The 21,197-nt window shown below is 34.6% G+C and overlaps 1 long non-coding RNA gene and 3 pseudogenes across 1 annotated transcript; 1 reads left to right on the top strand and 3 right to left on the bottom strand.

Annotated features, from left to right (window-relative positions):
• Positions 1-7,469: 7,469 nt before the first annotated feature.
• On the top strand, positions 7,470-10,168 carry LOC137837706 (uncharacterized). Its single transcript, XR_011085505.1, has 2 exons — positions 7,470-9,114; positions 9,202-10,168. It is a non-coding gene; the product is annotated as an uncharacterized lncRNA (long non-coding RNA).
• Positions 10,169-14,781: 4,613 nt separating this feature from the next.
• LOC137838842 (probable ribose-5-phosphate isomerase 3, chloroplastic) lies at positions 14,782-15,526 on the bottom strand (annotated as a pseudogene).
• An 804-nt stretch (positions 15,527-16,330) lies between these two features.
• Positions 16,331-16,972, bottom strand: LOC137836517 (probable ribose-5-phosphate isomerase 3, chloroplastic; annotated as a pseudogene).
• A 2,280-nt stretch (positions 16,973-19,252) lies between these two features.
• Positions 19,253-19,878, bottom strand: LOC137838841 (probable ribose-5-phosphate isomerase 3, chloroplastic; annotated as a pseudogene).
• Positions 19,879-21,197: the final 1,319 nt, after the last annotated feature.

Genomic DNA, 21,197 nt, shown 5'->3' with positions numbered 1-21,197 from the left:
CCTCCTTTTCAACTCTACTACTGATTTGCAATGTGTCTCTTCTATATTGGGATTCATTTCATAGTCATTGCTTTTTATTCGAAAAATAAAATAAAATCCACACTCGAACGGTGCGAGGCTTTCCCTGTAGATCCTGGGAACTATCGTATCCTCCATCTATAAATAGGGGTTTTAATTTCCTCCAAAATAGTACAACTTCACTCACTATCCATTTTTATACTACTTCTCTGGTCTTGGTTTCTTTGATCTTATGAGCTTGTTAGCTAGTTTTGTGTTCCTCAATGTCACTTGAAAAGTTTATGTTTTATTGATAAGTGTTAAATTTTAATAATATTTTATATTAAAATATAGATATTTATGAGTATTAATTGTTAAAATAAGTATAAAATAACTACTAATTTATGAATTTATACCTTTTCATATATTTTATGATTTTATTTGTATAAGAACGATTTATTATCAAATTTTGTGTTAATTTCAGGATTTTAGGAAGAATGGAGATGATTGGGCAAAATGAGATTAATATAAGCTAGAAAGAGAAATATGGAAGGTCCCGACACGCACCAAGCTCACAAAAGCCCAACTCAGCATTAGAGCATCTCGCTCAAGCGAGAATGAGCTCGCTTGAGTGAGATTGCTCCAACAGCATTGGTCATTTTCAACATTTTAGTCGCTCAAGCGAGCTCATTCTCGCTTGAGTGAGAATCCACTTAAGCCCAAGCAAATTAGGTTAAATGGGAGGCTTGAGGCACAACCCTATCGTGCAAGATTGAGAGGAAAACATCATTAAGTGAATTTTAACCCAATTGGGAGAATAAGAGGTGTGAGAAACATTACGTAAAGGAGAAACATCCTGGATCTTCTTTTCATGCTCTCCCTGCTTGTAACCGTTATCATGTGTGGCTAATTCAACCCTTTGGGATTGAGAGTAATCTGTTCAAACTCTTATATACTGAGGTGATATCGAAACATAATATTTTGTTCTTGATTAAGGATTGGTATTATTGTTTTGTTTGTAATGCTTCGTTTACCATGATCTAGAATCTTAAATTTGACTGGACAGTACTTTTAAGGTTTTGACCTAAACGATAATAATTAATATATTTGAATGTTAGGAATAGATTTGAAATGTTAATTGCTATCAACGTCTGATCTTAAGGATAAGTTGTTTTTAAATAAATATGCGAGAAATCGATATTTAGGAAACAACTTAATAATTTTATATGTGAGGAATCAATATAAATGATTTTTATACGAACATCAATATCAATCAAAGGATACAATATTGCCATGCCAATCAAAATACAAAAGAGTGAGAAAGATGAAACTCAATCCCTATTTTTCCAATTAAAACAACAAACTCTTTGACTTGTTTTCTTATTAATAATTGCCATCATAACAATTTTCAGCAAACTATTATTATTTTTTTTTTATATTTAGTGAATATTTTACTTGATTATTCAACTTTTCTTTGAGGGTTCGATATCCGTCTTTAGGAACACATTATTACTTCTGACAATGCAGTGTACTTGCCGTAAAAAAGTCATCATGTATTCTAGAGGGCTTGTGCAACACACTGTGGATAAGTCCTTAAAGACAGTGATCATCTATGTCTCAAAAAAATTGATCGTGTTCGTGTTCCTTTTCAGACTTTACTACAATCCTAAGGACTTATGGCTGATAGCATGCACATAGGCAACAACTCTACATTGGAGAAGTCAAATGGTGTTGTTGCAACAGGAACCATCTTTGTGAAACCTTTTCCGAAAGTTTTGAAAATTGAAGTTTTCACTGGTTAAAACTTCCAATGCTAGCGGAAAGGCATGCATACTCTGTTTGATATGCATGGAGTTATTTTCGCTCTTATCATATCCAAACCCAACTCTAGTAAACCTGAAAAAACACATTGAAGATTGGACCCATGAAAATAAGGTATGTTGTCACACTTTATTTAACACATTATTTAACGATTTATTCAATGTTTACTATTCCTATAAGGAAACGAAAGATATATGAGATTATCTTATTCTCCAATATATTGTCAAAGATGTCGTTAGACAAATGTTTGTAATTGAAAACTACTACTATTGGGAGATGATTAAATATAAGGACATTAAGATACAAATCAACGAATACCACAAGTTGCTCAAAGATATTAAAGCAGAGAGCATAACCCTACCTGATAAATTCGTTTCAAAACTTATGATTGAAAGACTTTTGTAGTCTCGGGCTAACTACAAACAACAATTGAAGCACATGCATATACAAATGTAACTGTAGATCTTATCACTCATATCCTTATCAAAGATACCAACAAAAAGGAATGTGTTGTTGCAAGAGCCAACACATTGTCTACTAAGTCAAAATATGGTAAAAGACAATCAGCTCGAGAAAGGTATGAGAAAATATCCAATCACAAAAAGAAAAAGAAACTGAAATTTTCTCATCCCATTGGATCTAACCCATCTTTAAGAAGAAAACTTGCTCTATCTATGGAAGGTCAGATCATCATGCACTTCAGTGCAGTCATAAAGTCAAGAATGACATTCCTTTTAAGGAAAATATAGTTGAAAGGGAAGATACAATATTTGTGGTCATTTCACAAGTGGACCATGTGGCTAATGTCAACAAATGAGTGGTAGACTTTGGAGAATGGAGAAGAACAAGTTTATTTCGGTGATTCTAGGACAACACTTGTCCTAGGAAAAAGAAAAGTTCTTTTAAGGTCATATATGCGAAGACTTTGGCTTCAAGCGATATGCTACATGTGCATCTATTATAGTTAATTCAATCTTTGTAGGATTGTTGGGAAATGTTGTGGTTAAAGTATCATTTGAATTTGACAAGATTGTTACAACAAAGAATAATCTATTTGGAGGGAAGGGATGATGTGATCAAGGTCTCTTTATACTTAACATTTAGAAGTTGTTAATGATGTGTGACATGCTACATTTGGGTTTGTAAACTCTTTACATGTTATAAGTTGCGAAAACTATGATATTAACATGCAAGAAAAACAAAGTAGAGAATTTGATATATGTGTAGAATCTAAAATAACAAAGAAAACATACCATTATGTAAACCGTCAAATCGAACTTGTAGGTTTAATTCATATTGATCTTGCTAAAAGGTAAACCATGTTGAGAGGTGGTAATAATTAGTTTGTAATATTTATAGATGATTATTCTAGATAACTAAAGTGTACTCGATGAAACATAAGAATGAAACGTTTGATATTTTATTAACTTATAAGACAGAAGTAGAAAATCAATTAAATAGGAAAATTAAAAGGATTAGATTATATAGAGGCAGTGAATATGTTTTACTTAATGATTATTGTGTTAAAGGTATTTTTGATTTTGTAACTTCATAGTTGAAAGAAAAAATAGGACATTGAAAGTACTCTTGATAATCTTTAGGCAGAAACACTTCTTACAACATGTTTTTTACAACATAGGACATCTCATAAGAAAACTGGTAAAACACCCTATGAGTTGTTTAAAGGTTATCAACCTAATCTTTAATACCTAAGAGTGTAAGGGTGCCTAGCTAAAGTGAAGTTACTTGATTCTAAGAAAAGGAAAATAAGTTTTAAAGCTTTTTATTGTATGTTTTAGGCTATGCGAAACATAGTGTTCCTTATAGGTTTCTAGTTCTTAAAAGTGATGTAATTGAACAGTATACTATTGCAAAGACGAAAAATGTGGAGTTATTTGAACATGTTTTTCCTTGAAATCAGAACAACCTATAGATATTAATAGTGGTGTCATGTGTTAGGATTTGAAGAGAAGTAAAAGATAGAGACAAGAAACCTCCTTTGAAAATGATTTTTACACTTATATAGTTGGAAATGATCCAACAAATTTTTCAAAAGCTACTAGTGCTCCTAATGCAAAACATTGGGTTAAGGTCAATGAAAGTGATTCAATTAAGAAGATAATACTTGAATTTTAGTAGATTTTCCTAAAAGAGTAAAACTTGTTGGTTGTAGGTGGATCTTTAGGAAAAAGTATTATCCCAATGGATCCACATAAAAATATGAGGCAAGATTAGTAGCGAAAGATTTTACTCAACCTAACATATATTAATTTGATAGTTTTGTCACAGTTACTAGGATTTCCTCTGTTTACTAGTTATTTTTCTTTCTTTCAAATCAAAAAGTTTAGCCCGGAACTGAGAAACACACATAAGACAACCTTATGCAATCTCTGTTTTTTTTTTTTCAATAATATAATCCTTCCATTCTTTCATCTTTTTCCTATGGAATCAAATGTTTTTTTTCAAAACATTTGGAATTGTTGCATCGTGTCATGCATAGATTTTTTTTAAAAAAAAATAACTATAGGATTCAGTTTGGTTATATGTTGGCTTGATTTTGAGGAAATAAGATTAGCACGTATATTTACATAAAAGAAGACTTTTGGAGCTTAGGACGATAGTAAAACTGCAAATAATTAATTTGTAAACTTTACCATTGATTACGGATTTGCTTTGTTCTATTTTTTTTATCAATTTATCAGTATTTAAATTATAATATTATATTTAAATATAATAAGTTTTAAATATATTAAGTAGTTTAGTTGCGTTCTTAATTTCAAAAAGGGATTTATACTTTACCAACCTATTAAATAAAAAAGGATTGAAAAATATTTTTTTATCTTTTAAAACATTTTCATTATATTTTTTACTAACTCGATTTTAAATAAGGTGGTTATGGAGTGGATTTTCAAAAATCCAATCCAAATCCAAATATTTGGATCAGATTTAAAATCTAAATCCACATTTTTTTTAAGGATTTCTATAAATCCAAATCAAAATATTTGGATTGGATCTAAAATCCAAATTCATATTTTTTATAAATTTATATAATATTAAAAAATTATTAATGTAAAGTAATTTAATTTTTTATGATAAAGATTAATTATTAATTTTTTTAACGTTAAGCTTATGTTTTCAATTAGTTATTAATTTTAATATTTTATAGTAGCTTAACATTTTTACATTTACGCATTTATTATTTATTTAATATATATTTAAATAAGTAAGTTTGATTTTAGGAGAAATTTTTTATCCTGATTTTATTTTCAGTTATATCTATTCATATAAAATATAAATTAAATAATTTTAATATGTTTAATTTAAAATTTTCGTATTATGCATATTTTAATTTTGATAAAAAAACTTAATATAAAATTACTCCGTTATTTTATTAAGATAAAACATTCTCTATTTTTTATTTTTTTGTTATAAAAATTATTTAATTTTTAAAATATTAAAATAAATTGTATAAAAGGGATTATTTTTCACTGATATCAATTCAGTAGAAAAAAATTATTTTTCAAAATTCTAAAATGAATACCCTCTTGATGAAAAAATTTATTTTTCAAACTAAATTTATATTTTCTAAAAAAACTAACAATATTAATATAAAAATATGTAAACAAATTAATATCATATAAATATTAAAAATATATAATAAAATAATAATTTAATAATACTAAAAATTAAAATTACAGATAATCAATATTCAGTGATACAGAAAAAGTAATTATATACAATTACAAACTATACATAAAATTGGTGAATTTTTTTTATGTTATTGTTAAAGTAATGAGTGTAAAAAATCAACCATTGAATTTATATTTTACTTAGAATATTTTTTAAATGTAAATATATTTTTAGATAAAAGTTTTTAGTATATTATTGTTTGCATATGGTCCCTCTCAAGTGTATATACATGAAGACAACTGAAAATTTATACAGTATTTAAGTGAAGAAAAAAAAATTGTTTGTGAAAAAAAGAGAGTAAAAAATCAGATTTATAATTCAAATCCATATTTTTTATAAAAATAATTTGAAAATTCAAATCCAAATTAGATTTTATATCAAATCCATATTTTTATAAAAAAAATAAGGTAAATTGTATTTTAAATCAAAATCCATGTACTTTTTCAAAATTAACATAATATTAATATATTAATATAATAACATGTAAAAGAGTTGAATATTATAAATATTAAGAAAATATAATAAAATTATAATTTAATAATACTAAAAAACTTAAACATAACATAATATATATATATTCTTAACATTAAAATACACCTACCTATAATACTTGAAATTTGAAAATATTATACTAATTTATTATGTATAAAATATTGGAGCAAATAAAATTATAAAAAAAAATGTATAAGACTTGGTTGTTTCATTGTGTGTGAGAGAGAGCAAATAAAATTACAAAAAAATTAATAAGAGGTTGGAGAGAGAGGTGCGGAGAGAGAGGGAACCAAAAATGAGAAAAAGTATAAAAAAGTGGTTTGGGTAGAGGTACTGGAGTGAGAGTCTCCTTTCAAAAATTTGGATTAGAAATTTGAATTTTCCAATTTCTAAAATTCATATAAACAAAATGGATATCTGATTTGAAAATATAATAAAAATGTGGATCAAATTAAAAACTGGATTTAGATATACAGATTTTTAATGGATTAAAGCAGTGTAAAAGTGGAGCAGTTTGACAAAACCAGATTTTTTGCCCAGCCCTAATTTTAAACAACGAATGTTATTTTAGTGGGTTTGTGGCCCACTTTAAACAAACGAGGATGAAGCTTTGGGCTCAATTGACCAGATTGAAAGATGCGCAATTGTTTTCTACACCCAATGATTTTTTCATATGTATCCAATCAATTTTAGAAATTTTAAAATTGCTATTGAGAATCCGAAATTGAAAAATACATTCTCTGAAAGAAAACTTATAATACATTTTTTATGTTTTGGAAATTTTACTCCACTCTTTTTATTTAAAAAATAAAAAAAGACAGTTTTATTATTAAGACATTGGGCACTACAAGTTCAAAAATATTGCAAAGATTTTAACAAATTGGGCTCTAATTGTTAATGGACTTTACTGGATATTAAAAGCTGTCCTATTTTACTAGTTTTATTTTTCCTTTAGATGAATTTATTGAGAAAATTATACATACATTTAGTCTTAATTAAATATTTTATAAATTTAAATATTTTTTATTAAAAAAGTTATGTTGAGTGTTTAATTTTTTTATTTATTTTTGTCCAAATTTTGCCATTTTAAATTTATCGAGATGGCATAATTTTTGTTTTGTTTTTGTGTTTAACTCTTTGATTAAATGTCTCTTCTCTCCATAAAAGAGTACGAAGATGTTAAAGAGGAAAGAAGTAAGTTGACACATGAAAAGACAAAACTAACAGTTAGATTATCAAATTGATGATAAAAATCTTACACCAGCATACTTAAGCAGAAATAAAAAATATTTTAAACAAAAAATTTTCAAATTCAATAGAATAACTTATTTAAGAATACCATATGATTAAAAATTAATTAAGTAATATACTTATTGTTTTGACCAGGTCGGGATTTAAGCAACCTCGTTAAACACTTAATTCTCCTCCTTCAACTCTCTCTTTCTATCTCTCATGTTTACACTCTTCTTTCTATCTCTCCCGTTCTGCTCCCAAAAATGTCGTTCCCTTTTTTCTCTGTATGCGCCTCCTTTATACTTTTCTCCCCTACCCTTTGGGTTTTTCACGTTCTCGTCTAGTCCTTCCCACATTCTTTCTCACGTTGTGCATTTCGTCCTGCTCTCTCTCTCCACGCTTCCCACGAATGTCGACACCCACCCTTTTAGGAGTGACTTCGTGTTGTTTCTAACATGTTTTGTAATTGGATTTTGACCAGTCAGTTCAATGTGACCTACTAGGTCAGCATTCAAATACTAATCCTCTTGTTGACTATTGGGTCAGTAATTTGATTGACTTGATTAGGCTACCCGAAAGGCATACAACCCCCCAACCTCTAGCCGAGCAGAGCTGGGTGAAGAGGCTTGTATAGTTTGTATGGATTATTGTACATGTATTTGCGTGACTTATACTAACAAGGATAACCTTCCCATGTCATCAGAGAATTAAATGCCTCAACACACGTGTCTCGTGGTGATTGGCTCATTTCCACATGCGCTTCTGCTTTCTCAAGAAGAGAAGACCCTTCCGACAAGACAATTGCCTTTCCCAAGACCGTTCGATGGCAAAGAAGGTTTCATACGTGTCGTTCGTGTGATGGTTTGATTTTGTCGTTTTGAATTCTGCTTGAAGAATTCCCTTCAACTCTTTGCACCCCATCGTTAGTCACTCTGCCTTCACTTCATACGCTCTGAACTATAGTTGATGTCTTACTCCGTCGCAATTCTTTATTTAACCACCATATCTTAGGTGCATCTCCGCCGTTGGTTCCTTTTACTTTCACTTGTGTAGTGGTGGATTTTACTATTTAGGCATATCTGTTGCTTTGTCGTGTCTTTAGTTCACTTATACTTTTGAATCGCTATACATGTTCCCTTTTCTTTTTGTTTAGATCATGGATTATTCTACTCTTTCTCCTTAGGAAAAAAAAAAGATTTGCTCAAGGAAACTTCTATTTAGACTTCCTGTGAAAAAATTAGAAGCCTTCGTGAGTCGTGCGGTTTGAGTAAGGTCAATGAGAACTTAGTTCAGGTTGTTGCCTGTGAGCTCGACGAAGTAGTTTGTAAAGACGAGTCTTTTGACTCTCCGGGTTCGTTTTGTTTTTTCTATGATACCTTATTTACAAAATTGTATCTTCCTTTGCCCTTATTCATCTTTGAGAAGGAAGTTTTGAATGAGTTAAATGTTTGTCCGGCCAAGCTGCTTCCAAACAGTTGGGCCTTTATCCGAGCTTTTGTTATTCTCTGTTCTCACTTCAGAATTTCTCCGACTTTAAACACCTTCTTTTACTTCTTTGTGTTTAAGAGTTACAAGAAACAATTGTGGCATTCCCTTAACAGTTGTGGAGGAAGAGGATTGATTTCCCTTTTCCAATCGTCATATAAGAATTTTAAAGGTCGTTTTGTTAAGGTCCAACCTACACCCAAAAGCCTAACTCTGTTAGACAGGTTCTCGTTATACTGGTCTCGCAAACCTTGCTTTCAAAGTGCTCACCAGCTTAAGCAACTTGACCCAACGGAGCGAGGTGTTTGTGAATTTTTGGAAAACATTCAAATCATTTTCGACACTCGTACATATTGAAGCGGGAATCCCAACTTGAACTGATAAGTTCTTACATTGGTATAATGTCTTCTTTGGACTTTTGTGGAATTTCTATTTTCCTGCCTGCTTGTCTCGTCTTTTAAATGGTTTTGTTCTTTCTTACAGAAAAAATGTGGTCTTATTTCATTAAGGACGAGTTGTCCGAATGGGTGAAGAGAATGCGTGCGTTGAAGGCCACCTTGGTGGCTAACTCGGCCACTCCAAGTGGGGTTCGTATTCAATTTGACCCGAATAACGCACTTTGTCGAGTGCGGGCTTCAAGAGGAAAAGCTCTGAAGGTCCTATTCCTTCTCAGCATTCGAGGTCGGATGGTCTAGGCCCTGAGGTAGAGATTATAGAGACTGGTCAACCAAGCACTGACGACTACACTAAAGGTAAGCGTAGTTTTTGGGATGTGGGTTTCGACATGTCGATTCATAACAAGACTCAATAATTGTTGGAGGAAGACATCCCAAGGCTAAAAGGCTCGAGGGTGTGCTTGCTTTGCAAAGACGCTGAAAGTCTACTCGATCGGGCCACTGCCCTGAGGCGGAGGAAGATGCCTAAGAATAACAAAAGAAGAAGCCGTAGTTGGACGACCTGCAGAAAGAAGTTGACCGATTGTTGGCGGAGACCGTGGAAGTGGATCGGCTTCGTGCCAGTGTCGAACAGCAGACTCGGGATAAGTCCGACCTCGAAGTTCAAGTAGCTGAAGCCAAAAAGGACAAAGAAAATCAATGAGCAAGAAGCTAGCATGGAGCTTCTTAAAGAAGATGTAGCCAACTTGTTCATAGTTGGGTTTGAGGCGGCTTTGGAACAGGTCACCATTGTCCACCCCACTACTGACTGATCCTTATCAACCCTTGTAAAACTGTGGTGGATGGCAAATTGGGCGAAAATGCTTGAACTTTATGTTAAATTTCCTAAGTACATTTGGCTTGTACCTTATTTTGAAAAACACTTTGTCTTTATTGTATGCCTGTTTAAAATATGTTTCGTTTTAACTTAATCCACCGTGTTGCCCTTGTATAATTTGTGGCGTAAAAATTTATGCCAAGGCCTAAAGTATTTAAGAAGCTATGTCGATTTTCAAGTTGGTTGTGAATATGCATACCTGAATCTCCTTTATTCGTAGTGGATTGGGTGCTCTCTTTGACTGGCCATTTGACCTACTTGTAGTAGTGTTGGGCAATCAGTTTGACTTAATCACATCATTCAACTAGTGGTTTTGTGGTTTGTAGGAACGTTGAGCGGATGGCTCAACTTGATCATGAGGGTTCGTCGAGCGGTTGGGCTCTTCTTACTCAGAATGTTGGATAACCATCTCGAACCGATCATGAGGTTTCAGTGAGCGGTTAGGTTCTTTTTACTCGTAGATAATATCGAATAACCATCTCGGACAGATCATGGAGGTTCGGTGAGTGATTTGGCTCTTTTTACTCGTAGAGAACGTTGAATAATAAGCTTGGACTGGTCATGGGGTTTCAGTGAGCGATTGGGCCCTTTTTACTCGTAGAGAACGTCGAATAACTAGTTCAGACCAATCGTGGGGGTTCGATTGGAGGTCCTACCCATATAGTAATACTTAAAGTTTTCCAAGCAATTTTCCAGAAAAGGAGGGCAACCTCATTAAAATCCCCTTTTCGAGGACAAAAAGTATTGTCCACCCATTTATTCCTCAAGAAAAAAAGAAAAAAATTGTCTCACACCCAAACATATTAAGACTGAAAAATAATCACACACAAATCTATTGAACAAGAAAAGAAATAATTTAGTTAAAATAAAACTTAAGGCTTGTCGTGTTCCATGTTCTCGGAATTTGCCCTCCATCCAAAGTCTCTAGCTGATATGCCTCGTTACCAAACACTTCTACTACTCGGTAGGGACCCGTCCATCTTGGTGACAACTTATTCTCCATCTGATAGGGATGAGCCTTCCTGAGGTCTAAGTTACCTGATTTTCATGATCAGATTCTTTGGCCATAAAGTTGAGCACACCGAATGATTTTCCATTACTTCTACTGGTATCATAGCGTTTATTCCGTAAACAAGACTGAAAGGCGTTTCTCGTGTTGCAGATTGACGTGTGGGGGGATAAGACCATATGATTCTCGAGATTTCATTGGGCCATCCTCCCTTAGCCTTTTCGAACCTCCTTTTTAGTTCATGCAACAACTCCTTGTTGGCGGATTCGGCCTGCCTATTGGTTTGGGGATGCTCAAGAAAAGCAAAATTATGTTTGATTCCTAGCTCAACATATAGCTCCTCTAGTTTCTTGCTGGAGAACTAAGTTTCATTGTCATAGATTATCTGTCTAGGGATGCCAAAACGAGACACTACATTTTTTCACACAAAGTTATAGACCTTTAAGGCCAAAATTATTGCTATAGGCTTCGCTTCGATCCATTTTGTGAAGTATTTTGTGGAAACTATCAGATATTTTATCTGCCGAGCTGCCAGGGGAAACGGGCCGAGGATGTCGATGCCCCACGTGATGTGAGTTGATTTTAGAGTTGCCTATTTTATGGTGACACTTAGTTTTTTACTTTTGGGTTTTAGCAATTATGGTGTGAGATCCAAAGAAGATCCCCACTAGAGATGAACTTAACCAAGTGGTTAAATAAGTGTGAAGGTTCACTTCTAGAGGACAAAAGGAAAAACACAATATATGGTGATTATGATGATGTTTGTGGAATTGAAAGAACATAAAAATGAAACAAGAATGAAGAGGATGACCAAATGGGAAAGAGACGAAAAAAAGAACAGAAAAGGATGATAGTTGGCATAATGAAAATGAATTGAAAGATGAAGGATATGAATGCTTATGGAGGGTGGATCACGCCACTTGGAAGGGTGGGAGCTTCCAAGATGAGTGGTGAAGGCCACCACTTGAAGAGCACTACACTCAGAATATAAGACCAATTGAAGAGAGCACTCAAGACTCACTTAACACTTTGGTAGAGTTTCCTTTCTATTTCAAATTTCAATGTGTCATTACATGAGGCAAGACACCCTATTTATAGGAATATGTGCTTTTGTGGGTAAGATGGAAGGAGGGGTAGAAAAGACCGTGAGAGGGGCGGCCTAGGGTTTGACCTATGTCAATGCCACACCTTAGTCCTAGCTTCTAGAAGCTAGGGCTGCATTCCTTCCCTAAAGGACTAGGCACAAGCTAAAATGATAAATGCATTCCCCCTATTATGCTAAAAGGACCCTACTCTACTGAAATTTAAAAATAAGGAAACTAGTTTATGCTTAGCTCCCATGACTTGGGCTCTACTCCTTGTGATCCTCTAAGGAATAATGGGCTCTGAAGCATTGGCTAGTGGTGGGTCCTGACCTAGCCCTGGATCTTGTGTCATGCTCCGGGTCATCGTTCTAGATGGTTGGGCTTGGTTAGTAGGTGCGCTATCTCTGAAGTCCTCATCTAGCTCTCTGGGTGGGAGAGAATTCATCCATGAATTTGCAACACCTGTAGAGAAAGGAGTTAGATCACTAACATTGAAAGAATGACTCCATAAATTTGTGTTAGGTAAATCTAACTCATAAGCATTATCATTGATCCTTTTAATGATATGGAAAGGACCATCACCATGTGGTAGGAGTTTGGATTTCCTTTGAGTAGGGAAGTGATCCTTCCTCAAGTGAAACCAAACCCAGTCCCCGGGTTCAAACATCAATGCCTTGCGCTCGTTATTGATGTGTTGTGCATACTTGCTTACCTTCCTTTCAATTTGGCGCTTGATTTGATGGTGTAAGTTTTTAATAAAAGAAGCTTTTTCAAAACCATCCTTGCACAACACCTCATCAAGTACAAGAATAGGATGTAGGTCAAGGAGTGTAAGGGGATTGAACCCATACACAACCTCAAAAGGGGTGGGAGAGAGTTAACTACTCGGTTATAAGCAAACTCAATATGAGGGAGTAAATTTTCCCACACCCTTGGATTCCTGAAAATAAGGCATCTCAATATTAGGGCCAAAGTTCTATTAACCACATCTATCTGACCATCAATTTGGGGATGACAAGTAGTAGAAAACAAGAGTGTATTACCAAGTTTTACCCATAATGTCTTCCAAAAGTGACTAAAGAACTTAGAGTCTCTATCAGATACTATACTTCTAGGAAGCCCATGCAATCTAACAACTTCCTTAAAAAAGAGATTTGAAATATAACAAGCATCATCTACTTTGTGGCATGGAATAAAATGAGCTATTTTGAAAAAGTGATCCACTACCATAAAGATAAAATCCATACCCTTAGATGTCTTGGGAAGACCTAAAGTCAAAATCCATAGAGATGTACCCAAGGTATGTCCGGGATGGGAAGAGGGGTATATAAACCATGGGGTTGCACCTTAACCTTCCTACATGCTATGCACTTATCACAAAAGCTAAGTACGAATTTGCGCATGTGGGGCCAAAAGAAATGCTCATGCAATGTATCTAAGGAAGAAAATCCAGGACATTTTGTTTTCGAAAAAGGAAGTTTTGAGTCGGTATGGGACTTATTACACCTAATTCTTGAGTGTTTTGATCTGAAACTTGTACCATACATTCCTTATTGTGTAGGAAAAGTTAAGCAAAAGTGTAATATGAAGGCCATTGGACCATAAAGTATAGCAACATAGGAAGAGCTTTACAACTGCAAATTGCAATTTATAACAATTTCACATTTCAGAGAAAAGTTACCAAAGAAAATATTAGCAATAATGTGACACATTTCATAAAGTGTTCAAAGTACAACTTCGATGTCATAAGTGTTCATGGAGACAACAATAATGCTTAAGAATCATCAAGGAAACCTCCAAAATTTCAAATAGGAAAAATTAATATTTTTTAAGGCAACTAATTAAAGTGACAGCATTCTCAAATGATATTTTGCACACCACTTCAAATATCTTCAAATATCTAGTTTTGAACGTTAATATTATAATATATGAAAATATCCTATAATTATCTTCTGATCATATCTTAACACATTTCAATTATTTTTTAGGGTTGGTTTCCTATTTCTATATCTCATAATTTGTTTCATTTTAGTTAGGATTATGGATTGTAAAAATAATGATTATTGTTCGTTTGTAGTCATATAATCACATTAACACGTCATAATTCTTAAAATAATAATATGAAAGGTCTATATTTTCGATTTCCTCCCAAATAGCAAAATGTCTTAATTTCAATTCAATAGTAGAAAAGAAGCATGCTTTGTATTTTAGAAAAGCAAAAAAATTATTAACCGTTTGTGTGCATTGCAGTAGGAGGAATTTTCCGAATTGAATGGTGGTTCACTTAAGAGAGAGAAAGATCAAAACAAATGGGGCGCACATTGTTATGTATTAATTGCCTTATGGAACCTTATTTTGATATTCTCACCCCCAACACTTTACTATATGCATAACGCTTCTAATATCTGCATCCCGTTTTCAAAAGCTTGGGTTGATTTTGCTACCAAGCATTTAGCTATTCGCCACCGCGACTTTTAATATCTGCACCATTCTTACCTAAATAAGTGAGGTCATTAACTCCCAAGCTTTTCCCTATATGTCACCGCTCTTTTATTTTATACAACCACCACTTTTTGATTTATTTTAAGAAAAACATAAATTAATAAATATTCAAGAATTTGAATTTCTAAAATATTTAGGGTTTAAGGCGCCATTCTTCTCCCAAAAATAGTTAATAGAGGCAATCTTGTACTTGCATCAGAACTGAACCACCTCCACCGTCATGGCGAGGTTGTTGCCACCGAGGCCGTCCAAGAGCTTCGTGTCGTCGACAACGCCAATGAACTTATCAAAGGCGGTCTCCTACATCTTCTCACGTAGGAGGGCGCCGGTACGGCCTTTAACAAGATTGAGGTCAGGATCAACCTCGTCTGCACTGTTCATCGCGAAATCAAATAGGAGTGTTTTGTCGAGGATAGAGAGGGAAATGCCGAGGGAGTGCGCCTGCTCCTCCATACACTTGAAGGTGGACACGCCGACGATGTTGGTGAGTTTGCCGGAGGATCATGCCGATCTTAACGTCCTGGGTTGCCTTCTCGGCTGGGAGAGTCTTGAGGTCGTCCTTGGAAAGGAAAATGGCACGGACAACAGTGAAGCAGTGAGGACGGGTGGACAGCTTAAGAGAGGTAGGGGTGTGCAAGATAAGGCTCGTGGAGGTCGTGTGGTGCATGAAGGAAGATAAGAGGGTGTGGAGAGGGATAAGGAGGCAATTGAAGAAGTAGAAAAGTTGGTCTGTTTGCGAGAGGTTGAGGTACAACGAATGCCACACCACACTCTACCCCCAAGTTTGCTTCTTTGGCCATTTTTTTCACTTTATTATCTTTTTTGGGTTTTAATTGGCTTGCCTTTGATTGCTTTCAACAACAAAAAAAGTTGTATCGAATGTATATTCCCTTTCCAAACTCCTACATTTGTTCACTACCATTTTATGCATTTCTCCCATTATCCTTAAAACAAAAACACATTTAATTTTTGTAAAAACAAACACCTTCATTAATTTACTTCAAGCTAACATTGCATTTCCCAAAGATACTCTTTAAATTGTTAACACTTCCTACTTTGGTTTTTAATTTTACTCTGTATTTGTGGTTTCTTACACTAAATACCAAGTGAAGTTCCAAAAAGAGTCTGAATGATGTGGAAATGTTAATATCGATGAGTGATTGTAAAAGAAAAATTAAATCAAAATGAATGTGCTTGATAAAATGTACTAATAAGACCTATTAAAAAAAGATGTTAGAATCTACCAAAAATGTTTTAATTTCAATTCAATAGTAAGAAAGAAACTTGCTTTGTATTTTAGTATAGGAAAAAATTTGTTATCCGTTTGTGTGCATTGCAGTAGGAGGAATTTGCCGAATTGAAGGGTGGTTCACTTAAGAGAGAGAAAGACCAAAACAAATGGGGCGCACGTTATTGTGTGTAATGAATGACCATATGGAACCTTATTTTTATATTCCCACCCCAACACTTTACTATATGCATAACGCTTCAAATATCTACATTGCGTTTTCAAAAGCTTAGGTTGATTCTGCTGCCAAGCATTTAGTTATTCGCTACCGCCACTTTTAATATATGCACCATTCTTACCTAAATAAGTGAGCTCATTAACTCCCAAGCTTTTCCCTATCTGTCACCCCTCTTTTATTTTATACAACCATCACCTTTTAATTTATTTTAAGTAAAACATAAATTAATAAATATTTAAAAAATTGAATTTCTAAAATATTTAGGGTTTAGGATGTCATTATTCTTCCTTAAATAGTTGTTGGAGGCGATCTTGTACTTCCATCACAAACAGAACCACCTCCATCAACATGGCGATGTTGCTGCCACCGAGACCGTCCACGAGCTTCATGTCGTTGACGACGCCAATGAACATATCAGAGGCGGTCTCCTACATCTTCTCGTGTAGGAGGGCATCGCTACGGCCTTTGACATGATTGAGGTCAAGATCGACCTCGTCTGCACTGTCGATGGTGAAATCGTGTCGGGGATTTTTGTTGAGGCCAGAGAGGGCAATACCGAGGGAGTGGGCCTACTCCTCCGTGCACTTGGAGGTGGACACGCCGACTATGTTGGTAAGTTTGTCGGAGGACCATGCCGCTCTTAACAGCCTGGGCTACCTTGTTGGATGCGAGTCTCTTTTGGTCGTCCTTGGAGAGGGTAATAGCGCAGAAAACACGAAACAGTGAGGACGGGTGTATAGTTTTTTAGAGGTAGGGGTGCGTAGGATAAGGATCGTGGAGACCGCGTGGTGCACGTAGGAGAGAGAAGGGAGTGAGGAGATGGATAAGGAGGCCATTGAAGAAGCAGAAAAGTGAATCTTGTTTGGGAGAGGCTGAGCTACAACAAATGCCACACCACACTCTACCCCCAGGTTTGTTTCTTTGGCCCTTTTTATCACTTTATTATTTTTTTTCGATTTTCCTTTACTTGCCTTTGATTGCTTTCAACAAAAAAAAAAGTTGTATTGGATGTATATTCCCTTTCCAAACTCCCACATTCGTTCACTAATATTTTCTGCATTTCTCTGTTTATCCTTAAAACAAAAATACATTTCATTTTAGTAAAAACAAACACCTCCATTGACTTACTTCAAGCTGGCATTGCATTCGTCACAAATACTCTTTAAATTGTTAACACTCTCTACTTTGGTTTTCAAATTTACTCTATATTTGTGCTTTCTCACTCTAAATACCAAGTGAAGCTCCAAAAATAGTCTAAATGTTGTGCGAATGTTAATATGGATGATTGATTGTAAAAGAAAAATTAAATCAGAATGAATGTGCTAGAGAAAATGTAGTAATGGCACCAATCAAAAAATAAAAGATGTTAGAATCTACCAAAAAATGTCTTAATTTCAATTCAACATTAAGAAAGAAGCATGCTTTGTATTTTAGAATAGCAAAAAAATTGTTATCCGTTTGTGTGCATTGCAGTTGGAGAAATTTGCCGAATTGAAGGGTGGTTCACTTAAGAGAGAAAGAGCAAAACAAATGGGGCGCACGTTGTTATGTGTTAATTGCCTTATGGAACCTTATTTTGATTCCCACCCCAACACTTTACTATATGCATAACGCTTCCAATATCTGCACTGTATTTTCAAAACTTGGGTTGATTCTGCTGCTAAGAATTTAGCTATTCGTCACCGCCACTTTTAATAACCGTATCATTCTTACCTAAATAAGTGAGCTCATTAACTCCCAAGTTTTTCCCTATCTGTCACCCCTCTTTTATTTTATACAACCACTACCTTTTAATTTATTTTAAGAAAAACATAAATTAATAAATATTTAAAAATTTGAATTTCTAAAATATTTAGGGTTTAGGGCGTCATACTTCTTTCTTAAATAGTTGCTGGAGGCGATCTTGTACTTCCATCACAAACAGAACCACCTCCACCGGTATTTCGAGGATGCTGCCACCGAGGCCGTCCACGAGCTTCATGTCGTCGACGACGCCAATGAACATATCAAAGGCGGTCTCCTACATCTTCTCGCGTAGGAGGGCGCTGCTACGACCTTTGACAAGATTGAGGTCAGGATCAACCTTGTCTGCACTGCCAATGGTGAAATCGTGTCGGGGATTTTTGGTGAGGCCAAAGAGGGCAATGCTGAGGGAGCATACCTACTCCTCCGTGCGCTTGTAGGTGGACATGCCGACGATGTTTGTGAGTTTTTCGTAGGATCATGCCGCTCTTAACGGCCTGGGCTGCCTTTTCGGTTGCTAGTCTCTTGAGGTTGTCCTTAGAGAAGGTAATAGTGAGGACGAGCGCGCAAAATAAGGCTCGTGGAGGTGGACATATTTCATAAAGTGTTCCAAGTACAAGTTCGATGTCATAAGTGTTCATGGAGACAACAATAAAGCATGAGAATAATCAAGGAAACCTCCAGAATTTCAAATAGGAAAAATTAATACTTTTTAAGGCAACTAATTATAGTGACAACATTCTCAAATGATATTTTGCACACCACTTCAAATATCTAGTTTTGAGCATTCATATTATAATGTATGAAAATATCCTAATATTATCTTTTGATCATATCTTAGCATATTTCAATTACCCTTTAGGATTGGTTTCCTTTTTCCATATCTCATAATTTGTTTCCTTTTAGTTAGGATTATGGTTTGTAAAAATAAGGATTACTCTACATTTGTAGTCATATAATCACCATTAACACGTCGTATTTCTTACAATAATAATATGAAAAGTCTTTACTCTCAATTTCCTCTCTAATGGCAAAATGTCTTTATTTCAATTCAACAGTAGGAAAGAAGCATGCTTTGTATTTTATAATAGCAAAAAATTTGTTATTCGTTTGTGTGCATTGCAGTAGGAGGAATTTTCCGAATTGAAGGGTGGTTCACTTAAGAGAGAGAAAGAGCAAAACAAATGGGCCGCATGTTGTTATGTATTAATTGCTTTTTGGGACCTTATTTTGATATTCTCACATCAGCACTTTACTATATGCATAACACTTCTAATATTTGCACCGCGTTTTCAAAAGTTTGGGTTGATTCTGCTGCCAAGCATTTAGCTATTCGCCACCACCATTTTTAATATTTGCATCATTCTTACCTATATAAATGAGCTCATTAACTCTCAAGCTTTTCCCTATATGTCACCCCTCTTTTATTTTATACAACCACCACCTTTTAATTTATTTTAAGAAAAATATAAATTAATAACTATTTCAAAATATGAATTTCTTAAATATTTAGGGTTTAGGGTGCCATTCTTCTTCCTTAAATAGTTGTTGGAGGCAATCTTATACTTCCTCCAAAACTGAACCACCTACACCGGCATGGCAAGGTCACTACCACCGAGTTTGTCCACGAGCTTCGTGTCGTCAACAACGCCAATGAACTTATTAGAGTCGGTCTCCTGCATCTTTTCGCGTAAGAGGGCTCTGCTACGTCCTTTGACAAGATTGAGGTTTGGATCGACCTCGTATTCACTGTTGATGGCGAGATTGAGGTGGGGAAATTTGTCGAGGACAGAGAGAGCAATGTCGAGGGAGCGTGCCTGCTCCTTCGTGCGCTTGGAGGTGGACACACCGACAATGTAGGTGAGTTCGTTAGAGGATCATGCCGCTCTTAACGGCCTGGACTACCTCGTCGACTGCTTGTCTCTTGAGGTCGTCCTTGGTGAGGGTAATGGCGCGATGGCGGAAAAGCAGTATTGACGGATGTGCAGTTTAAGAGAGGTAGGGGTGTGCAGGATAGGGTTGTGGAGGTGATGTGGAGCACGGAGGAGAGAGAAAGGGGTGAGGAGAGGGATAAGGAGGCCATTGAAGAAGCAGAAAAGTGGGCCTTATTTGGGAGAGGCTGAGCTACAACATGCCACACCAAACTTTACCCCCAGGTTTGTTTCTTTGGCCATTTTTTTCACCTTGATATCTTTTTTGGTTTTTCCTTGGCTTGCCTTTGATTGCTTCCAACAACACAAAAAGTTGTATCGGATGTATATTCCCTTTTCAACCTCTCACATTCGTTCACTACCATTTTTTGCATTTCTCCCATTATCCTTAAAACAAAAATACATTTCATTTTAATAAAAACAAACACCTCTGTTAACTTACTTCAAGCTGACATTGCATGCCTTACAAATACTCTTTAAATTGTTAACACTTTATACTTTGGTTTTCAACTTTACTGTGTATTTGTGGTTTCTTACACTAAATACCAAGTGAAGCTCCAGAAGATCCTAAATGATGTGGGAATTCTAATATGGATGAATGATTGTAAAAGAAAAATTAAATCAAAATGAATGTGCTAGAGAAAATGTAGTAATGGCACCTATTAAAAAAAACATGTTAGAATCTAGCCTTTGATAATTTGGGATGTGAGAAAGAAAGGTGTAAGAACTAATTAGTAAAGTTGATCAAATAGAAATAGCTCCAACCAGGAGGACCCTTGTTCAAACAATTGAGTAAACCGTTGGTTTTTGTTGTAATGTAATGTTATTTTACTAAAAGCATATAAAAAGAATAAAAGCAAATTTTAGTACAAATTTAAACTATAAAACTTACAACAATGCATTGCCTGCGAAGACTGAGTTGGAAATGTTAAACAAAAGTGTAATATGAAGGCCATTAGACCACAAAGTATAGCAGATTAGGAAGAGCTTTACAGCTACAAGCTGCACTTTATAAGAATTTCACATTTCAGAGAGAATTTACCAAAGAAAATATGAAGAATAATGTGACACATTTCATAAAGTGTTCTAAGTACAAGTTCGATGTCATAAGTGTTCATGAAGACAACAATAAAGCTTGAGAATAATAAGGGAAACCTCAAGAATTTCAAATATGAAAAATTAATATTTTTTAAGACATCTAATTACAGTGATAACATTCTCAAATGATATTTTGCACACCACTTCAAATATCTAGTTTTGAACGTTAATACTATAATGTATGAAAATATTCTAATATTATCTTTTGATTATATCTTAGCACCCTTCAATTATCCTTTAGGCTTTCCTATTTCCATATCTCATAATTTGTTTCCTTTTAGTTAGGATTATGGTTTGTAAAAATAAGGATTACTGACATTTGTAGTCATAAAATCACATTAATATGTCATAGTTCTTAAAATAATAATATAAA

Source organism: Phaseolus vulgaris, chromosome 4 (assembly GCF_000499845.2).
Source record: "Phaseolus vulgaris cultivar G19833 chromosome 4, P. vulgaris v2.0, whole genome shotgun sequence".
NCBI lineage: Eukaryota > Viridiplantae > Streptophyta > Magnoliopsida > Fabales > Fabaceae > Phaseolus > Phaseolus vulgaris.
Note: the sequence above shows the minus strand (reverse complement) of the source record. Positions and strands in the feature narration are given on the sequence as shown.